Consider the following 17,014-nt stretch of genomic DNA (forward strand, 5'->3'; position numbering starts at 1 on the left):
CACGGGGTTGGAATATGGCCGCTACTTGTTCTTCCTTCTGCCAAGGAATTCGTTAATTAACCCATATTCCTTGCGTGTCCGGTTTGGAGCTGGTGTTATGTGAGTTAGCTAAGCATGTACTCCTTAGCTCATGAATTTATTGAGCATTTGGGGAAAACGTTTAATATGTGTATGGCCGTGTATTTCTCCAGGAACCATGCCCTGATCCTTTTATGTAGGGCTGCATGGGTTCTATAATAGCGCTTTCACAGAAGCAGTGATGAAGTACGCTTACCTGTGGGATGTAATTCAGATTTTCTCCCTCTCAGGGCATGACACTCCGTTCAGCAGCAGCTTCTGTGTGAGGGGAGGCGCACTCCAGTATGAGCCCGTCTCTTCCAGGTGCTGCCACAGGGCCCGGGCACTGACCCCTGTGGAGGTTAGGTCCCTGGAGTTTCTCTCCTTAACAAAACCCAAAGTGATTTTTTTAAACTGGCGATTTTGTGAGAAGTAGTTGGAAGGACAGGATTCTTCTGTGGAATGAATACCGCCAGGCTTGCTGTGAAGTTTACTGAGGGAAATGATAGATCTGTAAGCCTTATTTTGTTACCCGTTTTCCATGGTCAGTGGTATCGGTTAGGAAAACTAACAATACTCAGTCAAAGTGGTATTTCTTTCATAGAACAACAAGTCTGGGGGCGCCTGGGTGGCTCAGTCGGTTAAGCGTCTGCCTTCGGCTCAGGTCATGATCCCGGGGTCCTGGGATCGAGGCCCGCATGGGGCTCCCCGCTCAGCGGGGAGCCTGCCTCTCCCTCTGCCCCTCCCTCCCCCCCTCTTACCAGGTGCACTCTCTCTCTCTCAAATACACATAATCTTAAAAAAAAAAAAAAAGAAGTCTAGAGGCAGGAAGCTGCTGGCCTTGCTTGAGCGGCCTGACAATGCCTTACGCACCCTTTCTGTCTTTGCCTTTTGGTCCCGCCCTTCTTAGCAGGCGGGGCTTTTATCAGGCCGCTGGGTTTGTGATGGTGACATGGCTGTCACAGCTCCGGTACCCTGTCTGTACTATAGGTCCGAGGATGGGAAGGGGCAGGGCCAGTGGCCACCACTCCTGGACCTGGTCCTTTTACATCGAAGTAAAAGCTTCCCCAGTCGCTCCCCCTCCTGCCCCGCAAGAGTTCCCCCTTTGTCTCACTGGCCAGAGCCTGTCATGTGGCCATGCCTCGCTGCGGAGGGACTGAGCAAGAAGTACCTATATCTGGCTCTCGCAGCGTCCCTGGCAGAGACCGGAAAGCAGAGGAGAAGTGGGACTAAGCCTCCCTACCAGTCACAGAAGAGTAGCTACCAGCCCTCCTTTGGGGAAGCAAGGAGCAGTCAGAATCCATTCGACGGCTTCCTTCTGTGGCACTTCTACGAGAATTAGATTCTTCTCGGTTTCAGGATACAGACACCTGCTCGGGTTCTTCCACTCTTAGGAGGGCTAATTATAAGGCTGCGGGGGAAATGAAGGAGACAGGAGGTTGTGTCAGGCCACGTGGTCCCACCTCTGGGACAGTCTGGACTGTGGTCAGCGCTCCAGCTCTGGGGCCACTGAAGGTGGCTCTTCAGAACAGGGCACTTGTGGATCCCGTGACTCAGAGCTTTTGCTTCTAAACCTACCGCTCCCGCCTTTACTGGCAGACTTTCTCTTTGCGTCTTATAGCAAATGTCCTGAGAGACTCTCTGTTGGACAGCCGTCCCTGTCCCCGGGGGGTGCCCCTGTGGGGCGGCGCTAGCTCACAGCCAGCCCCGGCCTCTGGCTGGCCTAGCAATGGCTTCCTTGGCCTGTTAGTGTGAGCAGGGTGATGGGTCATGGACTCCCACTCTTGGTCACACTTGAGCACACCCAGAAGGTGGGGTGAGGGGGGAGTGGGTGAGGTAGGCTCCCTGCGGCAACAGAGGAAGCAATGAAACAGTGTCCAGTCCTGGATCCCTTGTTCTAGGCTATCTGCTGCACTGTGTCAAACTGGCCAGGGGGGGGGGGGGGGGCGGTGAGCTGTTTTACTCTCTATCAAGAGTTCTCTCTCATTTGCTCAAAGTTAAAGCCCTAAAAGTATTTTGCTTTGACTATCCAGAGTGTCAGAAAACTAGAATAAAAAAACAAAACCCCTACATTTTTCATTGTTCTGGTGGTATGTGTTCTTATGTATTGTTTTTTTGTTTTTGTTTTTGTTTTTTAGAACTTGAGGTTAAGATTCACCTAAGACAATAATTTAAGTTTTCTTTTTTTTTTTAAAGATTTTATTTATTTATTTGAGAGAGGCACGTGTGCACGCACAGACGGCGGGTGGGGGGGTGGGGGGGGGCAGAGGGGAAAGCGGACTCCCCGCTGAGCAGGGAGCCCGATGTGGGACTCGATCCCAGGACACTGGGATCGTGACCTGAGCCGAAGGCAGACCCTTAATGACTGAGCCACCCAGGCACCCAACTTGAAGTTTTCTTTGGTGCATTCCTACATCGACCATTGTAAAGTAGACTTAGTGCATTTACAATGCTGTGTAACTATCCCCTCTGTCCAGACCCAAGTGATCTATTTTTGAACGAAAGTTGCGAGTGTCGGGATGAGCCGGTCCTCTGTGCTGGAAAGAAAGACTGACCCCAGGAGCTATGTGTTTATGGACCTACGCTTCTTTATAGACTTCACGTAAGAAGATACCCTCCTGACCAATGTTACCAGGCAGCTCTCTCAGTTTTCAGAAACCTGCCTGCCCTCTCTCAAATGTCCCTCAGCTGCAGAAGACACAGTGAGAAGCTGTTTGTTGGCTGAGGATTTATTGTTTAATCATTTTATGGTGGCTTAGATAGCAGTTAAATTCACACAAAAGCAAACAAATGATGACCAAACTGAGTGGGGTGCAAAACCGTGGGTGGTTTGGTTCTGACATGAAAATAGAGTCTCTCCTCCCATTCACTCACTGGGAGAAGAATTTTGCAAATTAAGGCCTCAGGATGAATTATCAGAGGGCCAGGCCACTATTCAACCTCGACAACAAGTTTTATGGCAAAGCCCTTTCCCCTTCCTTTGCACTACCACAGAATCAGCCCGTTGGATCCTCACAACAGGCCCGTGAAGGAGGCAGGGCAGGTATGGTCATCCTATAAGACCAGAGACTCCGAGAGCATTGCCTGCCTCTTTCCTGACCACCCACCCTCTCTAACTCTACAAGGATAAAGGGAGAGCCTCACAGGCCCCTCCAATTACAGAATAGCTCGGAAGGAGTGTGCTTGGATGTGACTTCCAACGCCAGTGTTTTTTAAACTGATGTTTTTCAATTTCAGGGGTTATGAACAGTGGAAATAACTAATGAGAGAGAACAGAGCAATAAATATCAGAGTACACTCTGCTCACAGTAAGTATTTTCTCCTGGAATGTTTTCTTCAGTAGTGTGTGTATGTGTGTACTGGGTCATGAAGTGAAATGTGTTTCCTAATGTAGGTTATAGTTTAACAAGTTTGAAAGCTACGGACATAAATGACTATGGTCCCATCAGATCTGCTCAGATTTAGACATGGCCAGCCTCAGGCCTCACCTGCTGCCCTGACCCTTCAAATACCGGGATGATAATGGGTGTGTTCAGAGCCCTTGTGCCAAGTTTATGTGCACTCTATCAGAGGCAAAAATGGAGCATGACAGTCTGCACTGAGGGCAAGTTCCAAGAACTGAGAACATAGCCCTTGGAGGGTTGTATAACTTTTCAACTCTAAGAACAGGGTCGGTCCTGGCTCTGCTGTCCCTGGTTACTTTGTGAATGTACTTGAACATTCTAGGGCATTTCTAGAGCCACAGGCCAGGGTACTGACCTCCCTTACACTCCTAAGAAGCATGCTGCAGAGTGCTCTGGCTAAAATTATCCTGCAGAAGCCACCTGTTTAGTTCCTTTTATACGTGTGCCTCTCAGCATTAGGTGTCACAGATCACTTGGCCCAAATGCTTTCTCATGGAAAAGCCACTATTCCATCTGTTGGAGTTTGTTTTTTTTTTAAAGATTTATTTATTTTAGAGAGAGACAATGTGGGGAGGGGCAGAGGGAGAGGGAGAGAGGAACCCACGCTGAGTGCAGAGCCTGACGCGGGACTCGATCTCAGGACTCTGAGATCACAACCCTGAGATCAGGACCTGAGCTGAAACCAAGAGTCAGACACTTAACCAACTGAGCCACCCAGGTGCCCGTGCATTTGTTGGAGATTGTACTTTGCCTTTTTTATTTTGCTTCTGATAAACTTAAATCTGATAATTTTCTTGGGCAGTGTCTACATGAAGACAACCCAGAAAATTAGGTAAAATATTTAGTCAAATGAATGACTACAAAAAAAATGCAGACGATTCCAATCAAAACTCAGCTTGATTTTTTTTTTTTTTTTACACATTGAATTGGTTAATTTTCTTAGCGTCCCATAGATATAACTAGTCATCATAGCAAGTAAGTAGCCATTTTGGTTTCTGTTCCTATTGTATTTTAAATTTTCTTTTAAAGTAATCTCTACACCCAACATAGGGCTTAAACCCATGATCCCGAGATCAAGAGTTGCCTGCTCTTCCGACTGAGCCAGCCAGTCATCCCGTGTTCCTATTGTAGTTTGAAATTGTATTACTCAATAAAAGTTCATTGAAAGTACTGAGTAGAAGCCTCGGACAAAATCGCTAAGAGATGTTAAAGGCTTGACTTTTAGACTCTTAACTATCTAGCAATACTGGTTTTACCTAAAGGCAGTGGGCCTTTTGTGTATAAGTGAAAGAGACGTTCAGACCAATGGCGATAGTGATGATGCTAAGGAGAGTGGTGATAGCAATGTTCATTATATGGAGGGTACCATCTTCATTACTTCGTTTATTTCCTTTAATTATTACAAAAATGTTCTGAAGACAGCATGACATTGATTTTACTTTTAAGGACACTGAGAATTATCAAGAAGATACATATTACAATAGTAATATGCCAGATCCTCAGGCTGGCTCTCCGTGGAGGGAGAGGAGTTAGCCCGGAGGAGCCCTGCCAGCCATTTCCCCCCGGGGGGGGGCAGGGGGTTGTACTTTTTTGTTTCCCGTCAGCTCACCGGGGGCAAATAACTGCAGGGGGGTGAAAACTCAGCCCTTATTCCTAAGTGTTTACAGGGAGACCAGGTGAAGTGAAGTTCAGGTTCCCAGGAGCATGCCCCAGAAGACCCAGGTATGGGCCTGCCTGAGATGTGGGGCTGCCAGGGGAGGACAGGGGGCTTGTGTGAGAGAAGATTCGGTGCAGCCCCAGTTAGGATGGCAGGGAGATGGGGCAGCCAGGGAGTCAGGGAGAGTGCATTAGTGTCCTATAGCTGCTAGAACAAAGGACCACGGACTCGGTGGCATGAAGCAACACACATTTATTAACTTGTGGCTCTAGAGGTCAGATGCCTGAGATGGGGCTTGCTGTGCCAAAATAAGGTGTTGGGCAAGGCTGTGCTCCTTTCTGGAGGCTCTAGGAGAGAACCCGTTTCCGTGACTTTCCCAGCTTCTAGAGGCTTCCCGCATTCCTTGGCTCATGGCTCCTTCCATCTTCAAAGCCAACAATGGAGGGTTGAGTTCTTACATTAAATCCCTCTGGCCTGTCTCCACAGTCCTACCTCCTCCTCTGACTTTCTGCCTCCCTTTTCCACTAATAAGGACTCCAGTGATTACTTTGGGCCTTCTGGATAATCCAAGATTAACCCCCACCTAAAAGTCAGCTGCTTAGCAACCTTAATCCCACCTGTAATCTAATTCCCTTCTGCCATGTGACCTAACACATTCACAGATTCCAGGGATTAGGACATAGACCTTTTTTTTGGGGGGGGTCCATTGTTCTGCCTACCACAGTGGCCTCTTGGAGAAAGGAGAGATTAGGAGAGACTTCTTGGAGGAGATGACCTCCAAACTGAGGCCTGAAGGAGGAAAGGGAATTAGCAAGGGGAAGAGCTGAGCTTGTACAAGGTCCCAGAGGGGAAAGGGAGCCCCGGCATGTTTGGGGAGCTGCAAAGATCTCATACAAACACTCCCATGTAAGCCAACCCCTGTGACCAAGAAAAACATATGCCAAAAGCCACAGCCCCACAAAAGAGAATTTCTCAAACCTCCGCACTGTTGCCATTTCGATCATTCTTTGTTGCCAGAGGCCTTTCCTGGGCATCGTAGGAAGTTTGGCAGCATCCCTGGTCCCTACCAGATAGACGCCAGTAGCAGCCATGCAGTTGTAACAAGCAGAAATGACTCCAGACATTGCCAAGTGTCCCCTGAGGTGGCAAAGTCTCGTTGAGAACCAGCGGTGTAAGATACAATGATAAAGAATTGTACTGGCTCGTTCCCAGGATCCCAGCTGGGAATGCTTGCCTCTCCAGGTGTTCTTGTTAGGAGGAGCTATGGCTCCTTACTGCTTCTCTTTGCCAAGGTGGGTGGGGAGGTAACCAGATGTCTCAGATAGAGCCTTCCCCTCTTCCTCCTCCTCCTCCCCCCACCAACCAGTGAAGTCTATCCCTAAAAGTGGTTTGATTCAGGCCTTTAACTCTGCTTGGCACTAAGCATACAGAAGAACCCAAGAGACTCTTTCCTGACAAGATCGAGGGCCACAGAACAATGTATCAGCATCTTTCTTGTCATTGACTGTCGTCACACACACATTTGTTAAATTCTAGCGGATTCCACAGCATCTGTTCCTCATTAGGACACAGTGCAAACGCAATCGCCAAGATGATAAGAAACCCAATGTGGGTGAGGGCTGGATCCTCCTGCCTGGCTCTTCATGCAGACTGGGATAGTCCCTTCATGGAGTGCAGTCCTGGCTTATGACTCTGAGCACCTTACTGCTCTGAAGAGCAGCAAGCCAGGTGTGCTAATAAAAGTCCTAATTGGAAATAAGGATGAAAGTCCAGCTACTTGAGATGACCGGTGAGGAGGTGAGGAGGAGGGGGAACCAGATTCCTGGACTGGGGAGCAGTGAGGACCACACAGTGAGGGGCCCCTGTGCCAGACTGAGAGTTTGTCCTTGATCCTGAAGACTCTGGTGAGCCAATGAAGAGCTGTAAGCTGGTAAGTGACATAGCCAGATGAATTTAGAATATATTTCTAGAGCACTTTCATTTTACAAAGTGCATTTGTGCCCACGTCCCTCATTTAACGTTCTGTAGGTTGGGTATTATTTCCATTTGGCAAATGAAGACTTAGAGACATTATTAATTAATCAAGTTCAGAGAGCTAATAAAGTTGTGGCCAGGATTGAGTAGAACCTAGGTCTTCATTTCTGCACTGCCATCTGGGTGCGTTTACTGTACTTAGATAAACACCATACATGAAGAGCTGGTAAGGGGACGTGAAGGCAAAGAACAGAAGAAAAGTTAGTTGTGCCCAGCATGGATTGGCGCTGAGTAGTTAGTAGATGTTTTTCGAGGCTTACCGCTTCTTTTTTGCTATTCTTGTTTTTAGGTGGTGGAGGAGGGACAGTAAAGTATCCTCCAAATTGAGAAGGCATTTTGAGATTGAATAACAAAGCAGGAGACTCCATACAAGTTTACACAGAGTTTTATTCAGGATAACTTACTGACGGGGAAATCAGGCGGATTACAATCCAGATGCCATGCAGATATTCTCCACTAAGTCCAGACCTTTATCTACAGATTGTATAGAGCGAGGGGATGTACAGCGGGCATTGTGATGAGGTCAAAGGGTCTGCATACACGTAATTGATAATTAACATTTAACAGACCTCATGGTACTATCTGTGCCTGGGGGTGGGGTGGGGGGTGAGGTATATCATCTCTATTAGTTAACTAAACAATGTTAGGGCAGACCAGAACAAGCCTTCCCACATTCTGGTCAGGGCATGCATTAACCTCCAACAGGTCTAGAACATGAAGCCCCAAGGGAGGTCATCGCATGGATATGAACAAGATGGAGGGCCAAAGATGGAGTCGGTATTGTCAGCACCGTACACTTGTTTCTAAACTAATCACGATGATGTAGCCAAGTTACTGTTCCCCAGAGCAGTGATTTCCATCCGGTGGATCAAAACCCTTTGGGGGACCCACGATTATTCAGAGGGTCCTCAGGTTCAATGTGCATTTTCTTGATGGAAGCTGAAAATACTACCGTCTATTTTATAGGGACTCCAAAGTTTTTAAAAATTTAGCTTACATTACAAAGGGATCCTCATACTTGAAAGGTTGGGAATTGTGTATCACTAAATACTAAATATAAATTACTAGATATTATGTGTGTATATTAGCAAAGGGTGGTGGGGCATAGGGTAACAGGGGAGTTTGGGCGTGTAAAGATCAATAGGAAGGGGGAAATCCAGTAACTGTATTCAGATGCCATAGAGTTGTGAGTCCGGAAGGACTAGATGTGCTGAGATGAGCATGGGGTAGCAAACATCGTGGACTTCTTTCTCTGCCCTAGGAAAGGAGTATTTCAATGACTTTCCCCCACAGGCTGGGGATGGTGCTTGATTTTATGTCAGGATTCGGGTGATACCCGAAGCATGTCCAAGCTGTATCAATAACAAAATGGTGTGTGGACAAAACTCCAAGGATTCATTTAGAGTTCAAGTTGGAGAGTAAAGAAAAGAATGCTTAAACCTAAGCCCGGGGCTGCTGGAGAAACAGGAAAAGGGAATGAGAGAGGGGTAGCCCTGGGCCCTGGCAGAGGCAGGTTACCTCCGGGAATCTCATTCCCTCATCTGTAAATGGAAGTGACACCTCTTTGGCCCGAATAAACCCATGAATGTAAAGATCGCTGCCATGCCTCTTTGCAACAATAGATGTAGGTTCTGTACATATGTGTTTACTCTTTGACCCAATGATTCTCCCAGAAGTTTACCCTGAAGCTCTGTCTCCTCCAATAAAAACAATACATGCAAAAGTTTATTCACTATGCCATTGTTTGCCGTAGCAAAGTATTACAAACAACCTGCATGTCATATGTATTAGTTTTCTATCGCTGCCCAATACATTACTACACATTTAGCTAAAAGCAACACCTATGTATTAGTTCATAGCCCTCTCCATCAGAAATCTGACATGGTGCCTGAGTTCTCTGCTCAGGGTATCACAGGGCAAAATCAAAGTGTTTCTTGTGGTGGCAGGACCGAGGACCCCGTTTCCTTGCTGGGTGTCAGCTGAGGGCCACTCTCAGCTCCTCAAGGCGGCCTGCATTCTTTGCCATGCACCTCTTCACCTTCAAACCAGTGCATCAAATCCTTCTTGTGATTTGAAGCTCTGACTTCCCTTCTGAGAGCAGCTAGAGGTAACTCTGCTTTTAAAGGGCCTGTGTGATTAGGTCAGCCCACTGCGGACGATCTCGCTCTCATGGGATCAACTGATTTGGGACTCTATTACATGCATCAAAATCCTTTCACTACCATACCTAGATGAGTGTTTGATTGAACGGCTGGGAGAAGGTATGTGTGCACCAGAGGCCAAGAATCCTGGCGCCCATCTTAGGACCCTGCCCATCACACATAGGAAGCTGAATACATACGCTGCTTCCATCCACATGACAAAGAACGATGCTGTAGTAAGAAGCAATGAGAGAGGCTTCTGTGAACTGCTCTAGCATGATTTCCAGGATGCATTATACACCATGACATGAAAAAAGCAAGGTGGAATAAAGTGTGCTACCTTTCATGTAAGGAAGAAGGGGAAGTAAGAAAAAATACATATATTATGGCACGCAGCCTTGAAGATGGTCCCCAATGATCCTTGCCTCTTCCGTGTAATCGTATGTAATCCTTTCCCTTTGCATCCGGACTGGACTTATCAACTGGTTCTAGCAAACAATCTAGCAGAAGTGTTAAATTAGGTTACAAAGAGATGATTGGCTTCCATCTTGGAATCAATTTCCCTGTCTCTCCGTGCTCTTACTCCCTCTCCAGGGCAAAGCAAGCTGCCATGTTGTGAGTAGTTACATGGAGGGACCACAATGCAAGAAACCTAATTCTGGCTCTTGTGGGTTGAATTGTGCCCACCAGAAAGATATGTTGAAGTTCTAACCCAACTGGTACCTATGAATATGACCATACTGGAAATAGGGTCTTTGCAGATATAATCAGGTGAAGATGAGGTCATGCTGGATTAGGGTGGGCCCTACTCCCCTGACTCGTGTCAGTAGAAGAAGGAAACTGGGACACAGAGACACATACACTGATGGAAGAACATCATGTAAAGGCAGATGCAGAAATTGAAGTTATGCAGTTGCAAGCCAGGGAATGCCAAGGGTGGCTGGCAGTGGCTCAGAGCTAGGAGAGAGACAAGGAAAGACTCTCCTTTAGAGCCTGCAGAGAGAACATGGCCCTGCCTTCATCTCGATTTTGGACTCCTAGCCTTCAGAACTGTAAGAGAATGAATTCTTGTTTCTCAAAGCCGTCTAGTTTGTGGTCATTTGTTAGGCCCCAGGAAATGAATACTGGCCAGTGGCCAGTGAGGACCTGAAGCCTGCCAAGAGCCATGTGAGTGCGCTTGAAAGAGGATCTCCTAAGGCCTGCCAACAGCCAGGCTGAGTGTGCTTGGGAGAGGGAGCAGATTCTCTGCGACTCAAGGCCTGAGGTGCCTGCAGCCCCAGGTGCCACCCTGACTGCATTCTTGGGAGGCCTGGAGCTATAGGTGCCTACCAGAGCCCCTCTGGATTTTTGACCCACCGAAACTGTGAGCTAATACACGCTTGTTTTAAGCTGGTAAGCTTAGTTATACAGCAATAGATAACTAACAAATATACTTATATATAGTTCTATAGACTTTTACCTTGGGGACGGTGGAAGAATAAACTAGAAACTAAGGAAAGTGGTTACTGCTAGGAGGTGAGTGGGACCGGAGGGCAGGGAATGGGGAGGGAGTTTAACTTTTGTAAGATTTTATTTTGAACCATGTGGATGCTTTATACATTCAAAAAATGAAATTGAGGCGCCTGGGTGGCTCAGTTGGTTAAGTGACTGCCTTCGGCTCAGGTCATGATCCTGGAGTCCAGGGATCGAGTCCCGCATCGGGCTCCCTGCTCGACAGGGAGTCTGCTTCTCCCTCTCCCCCCTCTTGTGCTCTTTCTCTCTCTCACTCTCTCTCTCAAATAAATAAATAAAATCTTTAAAAAAAATTCTTAAAAAAAAAATGAAATTGAACAAAAAAGATGAAAAAAGCAAACTCTAGAGTTGATGCAAATAAAAATAACCAACCTAACAATATATCAAATAAAGAACATAACCATAGCAAAAACCAATGAATTCAAGTAAACTTTGAACACAGTACTCTTTGAACACACCATTTAGAAGGATGTACTATAAAGATACAGGGAACTGCCAAGAAATCTTGAGCTTAGGTTTGTTGCCAAGGGTAGTACTGGTATGTGAGTCTCATCTAGTTTCTGTATATTGTCGAATAAATGTGCAAATGTATTGATGCTGTGGTGAGCTAGGGTTTTCATTGAGGGAGAAGGAAGATATAAATACGGAAAGAGGAAGACTAGAATGAATCCCATGGTGTTGGACTTTGACTTGGAGGTATGAATTCATGATTTAAAACTGTATCTGAGTGATGGGTATACTGTTTACTGCATTACATCTATATCTCCATAAATATATATATGCTTCGTCCCCTGTAAGGGCCTGGAAGAATGACATCCCAGTAGCAATGAGCACAAGTACTCAGATCTAATTTTCTAAGTGCCATTTCCTCCCAAAAGCAACTAGGGTTTTCCTGCCTAGGGCAGAGAAGATTCAATGAAGCGTTAGCAGGTCTTGGGTCAGAAAACAAGGAAGTGCTCAAAGATTGATAGGATATTATATAAAGAATGAAGGAGCCAGGTGTGGGGGCTTCCACTGGCCAAATATGGGCAATTTGAGCACCAAAAGTAATAATGGTATTTGTTTATAGTAACTGAATTAAATTGAATTTAAAAAATGCAGGCGTCCACACACCATTACTCAAAAAGGAGAAGGTGGAGGAGGGGAGCTGTGAAGGGAAGAAGAATGAGAAGCAGGGGGGAAAAAAGAGAAAAAGGTAGACAGGTAGAAGGAATGACAGCATTAAAAAATCACCACTTTATAACCAATTCTATGAGCGTTCATCAGTGTGTGCTACACCCCGCCCCGGAAAAATATTTGCCCAGTTCAACCTGTCACTGCAGATAGTCTCTGCTGCAGCGGGAGAAGGATATTGTTAAAAAAACCAAAAAACAGGGCGCCTGGGTGGCTCAGATGGTTGAGCGTCTGCCTTCGGCTCGGGTCATGATCTCAGGGTCCTGGGATCGAGTCCCGCATCGGGCTCCCTGCTCCTTGGGAGCCTGCTTCTCCCTCTGCCTCTCTCTCTCTCTCTCTCTCATGAATAAATAAATAAAAAAATCTTTAAAAAAAAAACCCAAAAAACAAAAACGGAGATCAGCTTTGAAAATTGAACGGACAAAAAAACAGTTTAATCATACAAAGCTTAATTTGCAAGACTAACTTGACCTGGGTAATTTCTTGCTTATGCCTCTGGAAATCATAAGCAAGTCTTGAACTGTTTCTTAAGGTTGATATGAGGTAACCACTGACCAGTTCCCTGTCATTTAAGAAAATTCTAATATTATAACCAATCCCCATGAAGAACAAACAGTCACTGCTTTCTTGCTATATAAGCTGCTTTATAACATACTCCTAAGCCTCATTCCGTGTTTTGGTTTGAGTGCTCCCAGTTTGCAAACTGTCTTTCTGATGTGTGCACAATAAACTTTTACTGATTACTGGTTTGGTGATTCATTCGCTTTACTTCTATCATTTCTGAGCTTCTGACAATATCTTTGTGGAGAGATTTGCCAGATGCCTTGACCAAGTGATCCAACTTGGCAGCACCGATAAAAGAACACTGTGCCTTCTCATGGAAATACACAACACCTCCCATTTTCCTATTAAAATGTTTAACCTGAATCTAATTATGAGGAAACAACTCGATAAATCCAAATTGATAAAGTCTACAAGACAATTGGCCTGGACTTTTCAAATATGTCAAAGTTATGAAAGATTTTGAAAAAGTGGAAGTTCTAGTAGATAAAAGGAGTTTCTAGAGAGGCACGGTGTTAAACCGAACGGGTGAATCTTGGGTAGATCCTGAATTTTCAAAGACGTGTGTGTGCACGTGTGCAATTGTATGACATTTTGAGACAATAAAGGAAATTTAAATATAGACGGTATGTTGAATGATATGACAGAAATGGTATTCAATTTATTGCATGTGATAATAGTGAGATATTTAGGGGTGAAGCAGCATTGCATGCAACTTTCCAAAGGTTGGGGGGGAACCTGTATAGTGAGAGAGGACGCAAATGTGAAATGGTGCATTGAATGAAGGGTATACTGTTCATAGTACTATTCTTGCAACTCTTCGGTCGGTTCGTAAATTTTCAAACTAAAAAGCTGGGATTAAAAAAAAGCGCGAGTTTCCTTCGTCTGCGGAGGTTCACATGGCCATAGGGAACCAGCACTCGGAGAAGCCTCCAATTCCGAGGCTCTCGGTGCGTTCCCTAAAGTTTCTCTTTCACTGCGGAGCCTGGACCCGAGGCCCTGGGAGGCATCACCGAGTTCCCACAGCTCCCACCCCTGTCAGCGCGGAGCTGGCTACTCAGTGCCCGGGTCCCTCCGAGGCCAGCCAGTCGCCGGCCGCCATGGGCGTGGCCGCGGCCGGGGCGGCCAATGGGAGCCGCGGCGGGGGGCGTGGCCGCGCGCCGGCTCCTGAGCCGCCCCCGCTGCTCAGAAGCCTTTTTTCCAGCTCCCGTGCCTGCCGGCTTCGAGTGCAGCGGGGCGCAGTAGCAGGACTGGCGGAGCCGCCGCCGCCCGGTAAGTGTCTGACCACCGGGCCGCGGTCGCTCTGGCAGCTCCGTGCCTGCTCCGGGTCGCCCCTCTGCCGGCCCGCCCCCCTTTCGCCGCGGCGTCCGGAACCGGTCGGCGTGGGACTCCCTGCCCGGCCGCGGCCGGTGCTGCGCCTCCGGTCGGCCTCGGCCGGGGCTGGGACTGCGGTCGGATTGCGGCCGGGGAGAGCGCCGACGCGGCCGGGCGTGCTCGGGGGCTGCCGCTGCTCCCCGGTTCGCGTGCGGAGCCCGGCTCCCGGGGGCGCGAGGTTCCGGGGCTGGGTCGCGCTCTTCCGGCAGGGGCGCCGGCTCCAGGGCCTCATCACTTGGTGCGAGGGGTGACTTCTGTCCCAGCGTCACAGGTCCCAAGTGTGAGGCCCGTGTGGGTGGCATCTCAGCGTGTGCGCCCCGGCCCCCACGGTGTGTTTTTCCTGCCTCTGCATCCCTCCCACTCGCGGTTTATTCAGAGTGCGCAGCCCGGGTCCCCGAGAGCTTCCTACTCTGGGAGAGGGCACACTGTACTCGGAATTGCTCCTGGGACACGCCAGGTTGGCTCTCGTTTGTAGGGACGGGTGCACTTCATTTGCTTGGAAGGTTAATGTAGCTCTGGATTTTAGCGTCTTTCCAGGTGTTAAGTTCATGTAAAGCATTTGCAGTGTTCAGCATTGTTGCTCCTGGGCAAGAGTAGCAGAACAGTGTTGGGACTGTCCTACAGATTCTAGATTCATCTTCCTCAGGTAGTGAAAAAAGTTGAAAGGCATGAATTGTGGTCTTGGCTTTGCCTTTGCCAAGTTTTGTGGTCGTGGGCTCAATTAATTCGTATGAAATGAGGAATGGCTTCTAAGATTCCTTTTAAATTCCACGTTTCATAAGTCTGTGATGAGCTTATTTTCCATACTGTACCTTTAAAGAGAATGGGAAATAAGAGTCTGTGAAAGGCAGACATTTGGGGAACAAAGATTTAAGAGGTCACAGAAGTTTAGAGACTGTGATTCCAGTTTAAGACTGCAGACTGAAAAGGAAACACAAGTAAATTCGAAAGAACTTATCCAGAATTAAATATATAACAGAAACTTGGAAAGCTTTCCGAAGTTCCAGAAGCAATGACTGTACTATATTTTACCTCTCTTTGCAGCTGTGCAAATGAGGTAAAGAGAAAATAACTCCTGAGTAAGAGAAAATTTAGGAGAGAGGCTATGGTACCTATCTTAAATGTAGGGAGAATCTTTTGGAATCCTTAATTTGTATAGACATTTCCACTCAGGAAACACTTAAAAAAAAAAATAGGTGGGAAGTTTGTGTTTCCTTTGCAGGAAAATCGTACATTTATTCTGAATGTGCAGAATTTCGACAGTACCACCTGCTAATATTTTTCAACAGCCTTTGGGAAATAGTGTCTGGCTTTTGTAGTACTTAGAGGAAAGATCATGGGTTCCCTCAGGGAGACTTTAGTTTGCAGACATTGTAGCTGTGTGACTAGGAAAAGTCACTTTTCCTCTCTGAGGTTGTCTTTTCTCAATTGTGAAATGTGGCTAATGGTACCTATTTCATAGGGTTGTAAGGATTAAATAAAATCCTTAATGTGGAAAATGTATAGCAGTGCCTGACATATAAGATATTCAATAACGATGGCTGTGGTTATTAGCATTGTGTTTATAACGCAGCAGAGAAGTGGTCCCCAGGTTTAGTCTGGCTAGAGGGTATGGCCTAAAGAGGAGTGCAAAGTGGGAAGTGATCCCCAGGCACTGCTCTCCCTGACACTGGCGTTTTTGCAAGGTTATAATCCCTTCCCTGGATCTCAGGCTGAGATGTCGCCCAGACACTAGTGATTGCTAAGGACACAGATCTCCCTGACTGTGTTGGCCTGTCATTCTTGGGACTTGAGTAGAGTTGGAATTTTCCCAAAAAATGGTGCTAGGAATTTAATGTGTTTGAGAAAAACCCCTCTAAAGAGCACTCCAAAACAAAGAAATGGTTCAGTTTACTGAACAGAGATTTCAGCTTGAGATAGCCGGAGCCCTGTCTCAGCCTGCTGTGGCCAGCGCGGCGTACTGGACATAACGTCTCCTATTGCAGCCTTAGCTAGAAGCTTTTCTTGTTTGCATGTTTGACCAACTACTGATACTCTCTGTGGTAGTTAGCTAAAGTTTTCTTTCTTTTCTTTCTTTCTTTTTATTTACTTGTCAGAGAGAGCACAAGCAGGGGGGAGCGGCAGGCTCCCTGACAAGCAGGGAGCCGGATGCTGGACTCCAACCCAGGACCCTGGGATCATGACCTGAGCCAAAGGCAGATGCTTAACTGACTGAGCCACCCAAGCGCCCCTAAAGTATTCTTTCTTTGACCCAGCAAACATTAACCTGGGAAGGCGGGCAGTAGGCTTAACTGCTCAATAATCTAGTCCTAGCTTTGGGAAAGGAAAAGAGAAGAGCCCGAAGGTAATTTTTACCCTATTCCTATCTAACTTTTAAAAATTGTAATTGAATAGAAGGTACTTTCATACAGTTTAACCAGGGATGCAGGAATGGACACTCATTTGTGGAAGATGAGTTTATGGCGGTGATACATCTGAATTGGGACAAATGGATGTGCGCTCCGTCCACTCGATTCAAAACCCCGGGAGAACATCTGAATAGGGACAAATGGGTGTGTGCTCCGTCCACTTGATTCAAAACCCCGGGAGAACATCTGAATAGGGACAAATGGGTGTGTGCTCCGTCCACTTGATTCAAAACCCCGGGGGAACATCTGAATAGGGACAAGTGGGTGTGTGCTCTGTCCACTTGATTCAAAACCCCGGGGGAACATCTGAATAGGGACAAATGGGTGTGTGCTCCGTCCACTTGATTCAAAATCCTGGGGGAGGCAATTCCACGCAGTTTTGAGCTCTAGTTGAGTATTTGCATTTGAACCCAGAACTTTTGGGTTTTGATCTAACTGAAAAGTTAATATCAAAACTGACAGAAGATAGGGGGCACCTGGGTGGCTCAGCTGGTTAAGCGTCTGATTCGGCTCAGGTCATGATCCTGGCTCAGGTCATGATCCCTCCCGGGGTCATGGCCAGGTGTCTGCTCAGTGGGGAGCCTGCTTCTCCTTCTCCTCCCTCTGCCCCTCCCACCCCCCACTTGTGCTCACCCACTCGCTGGCTCACTGTCGCTCTCTCTCAAAATCTTAAAAATAAAATCTTAAAAAAAG

The 17,014-nt window shown here is 46.9% G+C and overlaps 1 protein-coding gene across 5 annotated transcripts in view; it reads left to right on the forward strand.

Moving 5' to 3' along the window:
- The first annotated feature begins 3,294 nt into the window (after positions 1 to 3,294).
- SLC25A30 (solute carrier family 25 member 30) overlaps positions 3,295 to 17,014 on the forward strand; it is a 32,448-nt gene continuing 18,728 nt past the window's right edge. Inside the window, exon 1 of one of the 5 annotated variants that reach the window (XM_035003346.1) lies at positions 3,295 to 3,365. The gene's annotated coding sequence lies outside the window, so the exon portion shown is untranslated. Of the gene's footprint in view, positions 3,366 to 10,596; positions 10,686 to 13,717; positions 13,812 to 17,014 lie in introns of those variants that run through there. The other 4 variants (XM_035003347.1, XM_035003349.1, XM_035003345.1 and 1 more) reach the window with 4 other exon arrangements.

Source organism: Mirounga leonina, unplaced genomic scaffold (genome assembly GCF_011800145.1).
Source record: "Mirounga leonina isolate KUSES-001 unplaced genomic scaffold, KU_Mleo_1.0 Mir_127, whole genome shotgun sequence".
Taxonomy (NCBI): Eukaryota; Metazoa; Chordata; class Mammalia; order Carnivora; family Phocidae; genus Mirounga; species Mirounga leonina.